This window comes from Oncorhynchus nerka, linkage group LG2 (assembly GCF_034236695.1).
Source record: "Oncorhynchus nerka isolate Pitt River linkage group LG2, Oner_Uvic_2.0, whole genome shotgun sequence".
Classification (NCBI taxonomy): Eukaryota; Metazoa; Chordata; class Actinopteri; order Salmoniformes; family Salmonidae; genus Oncorhynchus; species Oncorhynchus nerka.
Window position 1 is genome coordinate 39,233,644 of NC_088397.1, and position 7,414 is coordinate 39,241,057.

Sequence of the window (7,414 nt, forward strand, 5' to 3'; positions counted from 1 at the left end):
AATCCGACCAAGAATGGACCCAGCGACTTCGGATCCTCTCTACTCAGCCGTCGAGATCCAGGGAGCGATGCTAGGCAGACACGAGCAGGAATTGTCTGCTGCTCGACATGCCGTTGAGACCCTGGCCGCCCAAGTCTCCGACTTCTCGAAACATATTCACAATCTCCGCCTCGATCCACCGGCTACTTCCAGGGCTTCCGAGTCTCCGGAGCCCAGAATTAATAACCCACCGTGTTACTCTGGGGAGCCCACTGAATGCCGCTCGTTCCTCACCCAGTGTGATATTGTGTTCTCTCTCCAGCCCAACACGTACTCCAGGGGTACAGCTCGTATCGCCTACGTCATATCTCTCCTTACTGGACGGGCTCGTGAGTGGGGCACGGCAATCTGGGAGGCAAGGGCTGAGTGTACTAACCAGTATCAGAACTTTAAGGAGGAGATGATACGGGTTTTTCATCGTTCAGTTTTTGGGAAAGAAGCTTCCCTATGTCAAGGTAATCGATCCATAACGGACTACTCTATAGAGTTTCGCACTCTTGCTGCCTCCAGTGACTGGAACGAGCCGGCGTTGCTCGCTCGTTTTCTGGAGGGTCTCCACGCGGAGGTAAAGGATGAGATTCTCTCCCGGGAGGTTCCTTCCAGCGTGGATTCTTTGATTGAACTCGCTATTCGCATAGAACGACGGGTAGATCTTCGTCACCGAGCTCGTGGAAGAGAGCTCGCATTATCCGTTTCCCCCCTCTCCGCATCACTACCATCTTCCTCCACTGGCTCAGGTGCTGAGCCCATGCAGCTGGGGGGTATTCGCATCTCGACTAAGGAGAGGGAACGGAGAATCACCAACCGCCTCTGTCTCTATTGCGGTTCCGCTGGTCATTTTGTCATTTCATGTCCAGTAAAAGGCCAGAGCTCATCAGTAAGCGGAGGGCTACTGGTGAGCGCTACTACTCAGGTCTCTCCTTCAAGATCCTGTACTACCTTGTCAGTCCATCTACGCTGGACCGGTTCGGCAGCTTCCTGCAGTGCCTTGATAGACTCTGGGGCGGAGGGCTGTTTTATGGACGAAGCCTGGGCTCGGGAACATGACATTCCTCTCAGACAGTTAGGGGGAGCCCACGGCCATGTTCGCCTTGGATGGTAGTCCTCTCCCCAGGATTCAGCGTGAAACGCTACCTTTAACCCTCACTGTCTCTGGTAATCATAGCGAAACCATTTCTTTTTTGATTTTTCGTTCACCTTTTACACCTGTTGTTTTGGGCCATCCCTGGCTAGTGTGTCATAATCCTTCTATTAATTGGTCTAGTAACTCTATCCTCTCCTGGAACGTCTCTTGTCATGTCAAGTGTTTAATGTCTGCTATTCCACCTGTTTCTTCTGCCCCCTCTTCACAGGAGGAGCCTGGTGATTTGACAGGGGTGCCGGAGGAATATCATGATCTGCGCACGGTCTTCAGTCGGTCCAGGGCCACCTCCCTTCCTCCTCACCGGTCGTATGATTGTAGTATTGATCTCCTTCCGGGTACCACTCCCCCCCGGGGTAGACTATACTCTCTGTCGGCTCCCGAACGTAAGGCTCTCGAAGATTATTTGTCTGTAGCTCTCGACGCCGGTACCGTAGTCCCTTCCTCCTCTCCCGCCGGAGCGGGGTTTTTTTGTTAAGAAAAGGACGGGACCCTGCGCCCCTGCGTGGATTATCGAGGGCTGAATGACATAACGGTTAAGAATCGTTATCCGCTTCCCCTTATGTCTTCAGCCTTCGAGATCCTGCAGGGAGCCAGGTTTTCACTAAGTTGGACCTTCGTAACGCTTACCATCTCGTGCGCATCAGGGAGGGGGACGAGTGGAAAACGGCGTTTAACACTCCGTTAGGGCACTTTGAATACCGGGTTCTGCCGTTCGGTCTCGCTAACGCTCCAGCTGTCTTTCAGGCATTAGTGAATGATGTACTGAGAGACATGCTGAACATCTTTGTTTTTGTTTACCTTGACGATATCCTGATTTTTTCACCGTCACTCCAGATTCATGTTCAGCACGTTCGACGTGTCCTCCAGCGCCTTTTAGAGAATTGTCTTTATGTGAAGGCTGAGAAGTGCGCTTTTCATGTCTCCTCCGTCACATTTCTCGGGTCTGTTATTTCCGCTGAAGGCATTCAGATGGATCCCGCTAAGGTCCAAGCTGTCAGCGATTGGCCCGTCCCTAAGTCACGTGTCGAGCTGCAGCGCTTTCTCGGTTTCGCGAATTTCTATCGTCGTTTCATTCGTAATTTCGGTCAGGTGGCAGCTCCTCTCACAGCCCTTACTTCTGTCAAGACGTGCTTTAAGTGGTCCGTTTCCGCCCAGGGAGCTTTTGATCTCCTCAAGAAGCGTTTTACATCCGCTCCTATCCTTGTTACACCTGACGTCTCTAGACAGTTCATTGTCGAGGTTGACGCGTCAGAGGTGGGCGTGGGAGCCATTCTGTCCCAGCGCTCCCATTCTGACGATAAGGTCCACCCTTGCGCGTATTTTTCTCATCGCCTGTCGCCGTCAGAACGTAACTATGATGTGGGAAACCGCGAACTGCTCGCCATCCGCTTAGCCCTAGGCGAATGGCGACAGTGGTTGGAGGGGGCGACCGTTCCTTTTGTCGTTTGGACTGACCATAAGAACCTTGAGTACATCCGTTCTGCCAAATCAAATCAAATCAAATCAAATTTTATTTGTCACATACACATGGTTAGCAGATGTTAATGCGAGTGTAGCGAAATGCTTGTGCTTCTAGTTCCGACAATGCAGTGATAACCAACAAGTAATCTAACTAACAATTCTAAAACTACTGTCTTATACACAGTGTAAGGGGATAAAGAATATGTACATAAGGATATATGAGTGAGTGATGGTACAGAGCAGCATACAGTAGATGGTATCGAGTACAGTATATACATATGAGATGAGTATGTAGACAAAGTAAACAAAGTGGCATAGTTAAAGTGGCTAGTGATACATGTATTACATAAGGATGCAGTCGATGATGTAGAGTGCAGTATGCATATGAGATGAATAATGTAGGGTAAGTAACATTATATAAGGTAGCATTGTTTAAAGTGGCTAGTGATATATTTACATCATTTCCCATCAATTCCCATTATTAAAGTGGCTGGAGTTGGGTCAGTGTCAATGACAGAGTGTTGGCAGCAGCCACTCAATGGTGGCTGTTTAACAGTCTGATAGCCTTGAGATAGAAGCTGTTTTTCAGTCTCTCAGTCCCAGCTTTGATGCACCTGTACTGACCTCGCCTTCTGGATGATAGCGGGGTGAACAGGCAGTGGTTCGGGTGGTTGATGTCCTTGATGATCTTTATGGCCTTCCTGTAACATCGGGTGGTGTAGGTGTCCTGGAGGGCAGGTAGTTTGCCCCGGTGATGCGTTGTGCAGACCTCACTACCCTCTGGAGAGCCTTACGGTTGAGGCGGAGCAGTTGCCGTACCAGGCGGTGATACAGCCCGCCAGGATGCTCTCGATTGTGCATCTGTAGAAGTTCGTGAGTGCTTTTGGTGACAAGCCGAATTTCTTCAGCCTCCTGAGGTTGAAGAGGCGCTGCTGCGCCTTCTTCACGACGCTGTCAGTGTGAGTGGACCAATTCAGTTTGTCTGTGATGTGTATGCCGAGGAACTTAAAACTTGCTACCCTCTCCACTACTGTTCCATCGATGTGGATAGGGGGTGTTCCCTCTGCTGTTTCCTGAAGTCCACAATCATCTCCTTAGTTTTGTTGACGTTGAGTGTGAGGTTATTTTCCTGACACCACACTCCGAGGGCCCTCACCTCCTCCCTGTAGGCCGTCTCGTCGTTGTTGGTAATCAAGCCTACCACTGTTGTGTCGTCCGCAAACTTGATGATTGAGTTGGAGCGTGCGTGGCCACGCAGTCGTGGGTGAACAGGGAGTACAGGAGAGGGCTCAGAACGCACCCTTGTGGGGCCCCCGTGTTGAGGATCAGCGGGGAGGAGATGTTGTTGCCTACCCTCACCACCTGGGGGCGGCCCGTCAGGAAGTCCAGTACCCAGTTGCACAGGGCGGGTCGAGACCCAGGGTCTCGAGCTTGATGACGAGCTTGGAGGGTACTATGGTGTTGAATGCCGAGCTGTAGTCGATGAACAGCATTCTCACATAGGTATTCCTCTTGTCCAGGTGGGTTAGGGCAGTGTGCAGTGTGGTTGAGATTGCATCGTCTGTGGACCTATTTGGGCGGTAAGCAAATTGGAGTGGGTCTAGGGTGTCAGGTAGGGTGGAGGTGATATGGTCCTTGACTAGTCTCTCAAAGCACTTCATGATGACGGAAGTGAGTGCTACGGGCGGTAGTCGTTTAGCTCAGTTACCTTAGCTTTCTTGGGAACAGGAACAATGGTGGCCCTCTTGAAGCATGTGGGAACAGCAGACTGGTATAGGGATTGATTGAATATGTCCGTAAACACACCGGCCAGCTGGTCTGCGCATGCTCTGAGGCGCGGCTGGGGATGCCGTCTGGGCCTGCAGCCTTGCGAGGTTAACACGTTTAAATGTCTTACTCACCTCGGCTGCAGTGAAGGAGAGACCGCATGTTTTCGTTGCAGGCCGTGTCAGTGGCACTGTATTGTCCTCAAAGCGGGCAAAAAAGTTATTTAGTCTGCCTGGGAGGGAGCAAGACATCCTGGTCCGTGACTGGGCTGGGTTTCTTCTTGTAGTCCGTGATTGACTGTAGACCCTGCCACATGCCTCTTGTGTCTGAGCCATTGAATTGAGATTCCACTTTGTCCCTGTACTGACGCTTAGCTTGTTTAATAGCCTTGCGGAGGGAATAGCTGCATTGTTTATATTCGGACATATTACCAGACACCTTGCCCTGATTAAAAGCAGTGGTTCGCGCTTTCAGTTTCACGCGAATGCTGCCATCAATCCACGGTTTCTGGTTTGGGAATGTTTTTATCGTTGCTATGGGAACGACATCTTCGACGCGTTCTAATGAACTCGCACACCGAATCAGCGTATTCGTCAATATTTTCATCTGACGCAATACGAAACATGTCCCAGTCCACGTGATGGAAGCAGTCTTGGAGTGTGGAGTCAGCTTGGTCTGACCAGCGTTGGACAGACCTCAGCGTGGGAGCCTCTTGTTTAAGTTTCTGCCTGTAGGCAGGGATCAACAAAATGGAGTCGTGGTCAGCTTTTCCGAAGGGGCGGGGCAGGGCCTTATTTGCGTCGCGGAAGTTAGAGTAACAATGATCCAAGGTTTTACCACCCCTGGTTGCGCAATCGATATGCTGATAAAATTTAGGGAGTCTTGTTTTCAGATTAGCTTTGTTAAAATCCCCAGCTACAATGAATGCAGCCTCCGGATAAATGGTTTCCAGTTTGCAAAGAGTTAAATAAAGTTCGTTCAGAGCCATCGATGTGTCTGCTTGGGGGGGATATATACGGCTGTGATTATAATCGAAGAGAATTCTCTTGGAAGATAATGCGGTCTACATTTGATTGTGAGGAATTCTAAATCAGGTGAACAGAAGGATTTGAGTTCCTGTATGTTTCCTTCATCACACCATGTCTTGTTAGTCATGAGGCATACGCCCCCGCCGCTCTTCTTACCAGAAAGATGTTTGTTTCTGTCGGCGCGATGCGTGGAGAAACCCGTTGGCTGCACCGCATCGGATAGCGTCTTCCCAGTAAGCCATGTTTCCGTGAAGCAGAGAACATTGCAGTCTCTGATGTCCCTCTGGAATGCTACCCTTGCTCGGATTTCATCAACCTTGTTGTCAAGAGACTGGACATTGGCAAGAAGAATGCTGGGGAGTGGTGCGCGATGTGCCCTTGTCCGGAGTCTGACCAGAAGACCGCTACTTTTCCCTCTTTTTCGGAGTCGTTTTCTTGGGTCGCTGCATGCGATCCATTCCGTTGTCCTGTTTGTAAGGCAGAACACAGGATCCGCGTCGCGGAAAACATATTCTTGGTCGTACTGATGGTGAGTTGACGCTGATCTTATATTCAGTAGTTCTTCTCGACTGTATGTAATGAAACCTAAGATGACCTGGGGTACTAATGTAAGAAATAACACGTAAAAAAACAAAAAACTGCATAGTTTCCTAGGAACGCGAAGCGAGGCGGCCATCTCTGTCGGCGCCGGAAGTACGACTTAATGCGCGTCAGGCTCGTTGGGCGCTGTTTTTCGCTCGTTTCGAGTTCGTTATTTCTTATCGTCCGGGCTCAAAGAACACCAAGCCTGATGCTTTATCCCGTCTCTTCAGTTCTTCAGTAGCCTCCACCGACCCCGAGGGGATTCTCCCTGAGGGGCGTGTTGTCGGGTTGACTGTCTGGGGAATTGAGAGGCAGGTAAAGCAAGAACTCACTCACACTCCGTCGCCGCGCACTTGTCCTAGGAACCTTCTTTTCGTTCCCGTTCCTACTCGTCTGGCCGTTCTTCAGTGGGCTCACTCTGCCAAGTTAGCCGGCCATTCCGGCGTTCGGGGTACGCTTGCTTCTATTCGCCAGCGTTTTTGGTGGCCCACTCAGGAGCGTGACACGCGTCGTTTCGTGGCTGCTTGTTCGGACTGCGCGCAGACTAAGTCCGGTAACTCTCCTCCTGCCGGCCGTCTCAGACCGCTTTCCATTCCCTCTCGACCGTGGTCTCACATCGCCTTAGACTTTATTACCGGTCTGCCTTCGTCAGCGGGGAAGACTGTTATTCTAACGGTTGTCGATAGGTTCTCTAAGGCGGCTCATTTTATTCCCCTCGCTAAGCTCCCTTCTGCTAAAGAAACGGCACAAATCATCATTGAGAATGTTTTCAGAATTCATGGCCTTCCGTCAGACGCCGTTTCGGACAGGGGTCCGCAATTCACGTCTCAATTTTGGAGGGAGTTTTGCCGTTTGATTGGGGCTTCCGTCAGTCTCTCTTCCGGTTTTCACCCCCAGTCTAACGGTCAAGCAGAACGGGCCAATCAGACTATTGGTCGCATCTTACGCAGTCTTTCCTTTCGAAACCCTGCGTCTTGGGCAGAACAGCTCCCCTGGGCAGAATACGCTCACAACTCGCTTCCTTCGTCTGCGACCGGGCTATCTCCTTTTCAGAGTAGCCTCGGGTACCAGCCTCCTCTGTTCTCGTCCCAGCTCGCCGAGTCCAGCGTCCCCTCCGCTCAGGCTTTTGTCCAACATTGTGAGCGCACCTGGAAGAGGGTCAGGTCTGCACTTTGCCGTTATAGGGCGCAGACTGTGAGAGCCGCTAATAAGCGTAGGACTAAGAGTCCTAGGTATTGTCGCGGTCAGAGAGTATGGCTCTCCACTCGTAACCTTCCCCTTATGACAGCTTCTCGCAAATTGACCCCGCGGTTCATTGGTCCGTTCTGTATTTCTCAGGTCGTTAATCCTGTCGCAGTGCGACTTCTTCTTCCACGACACCTTCGTCGCGTCC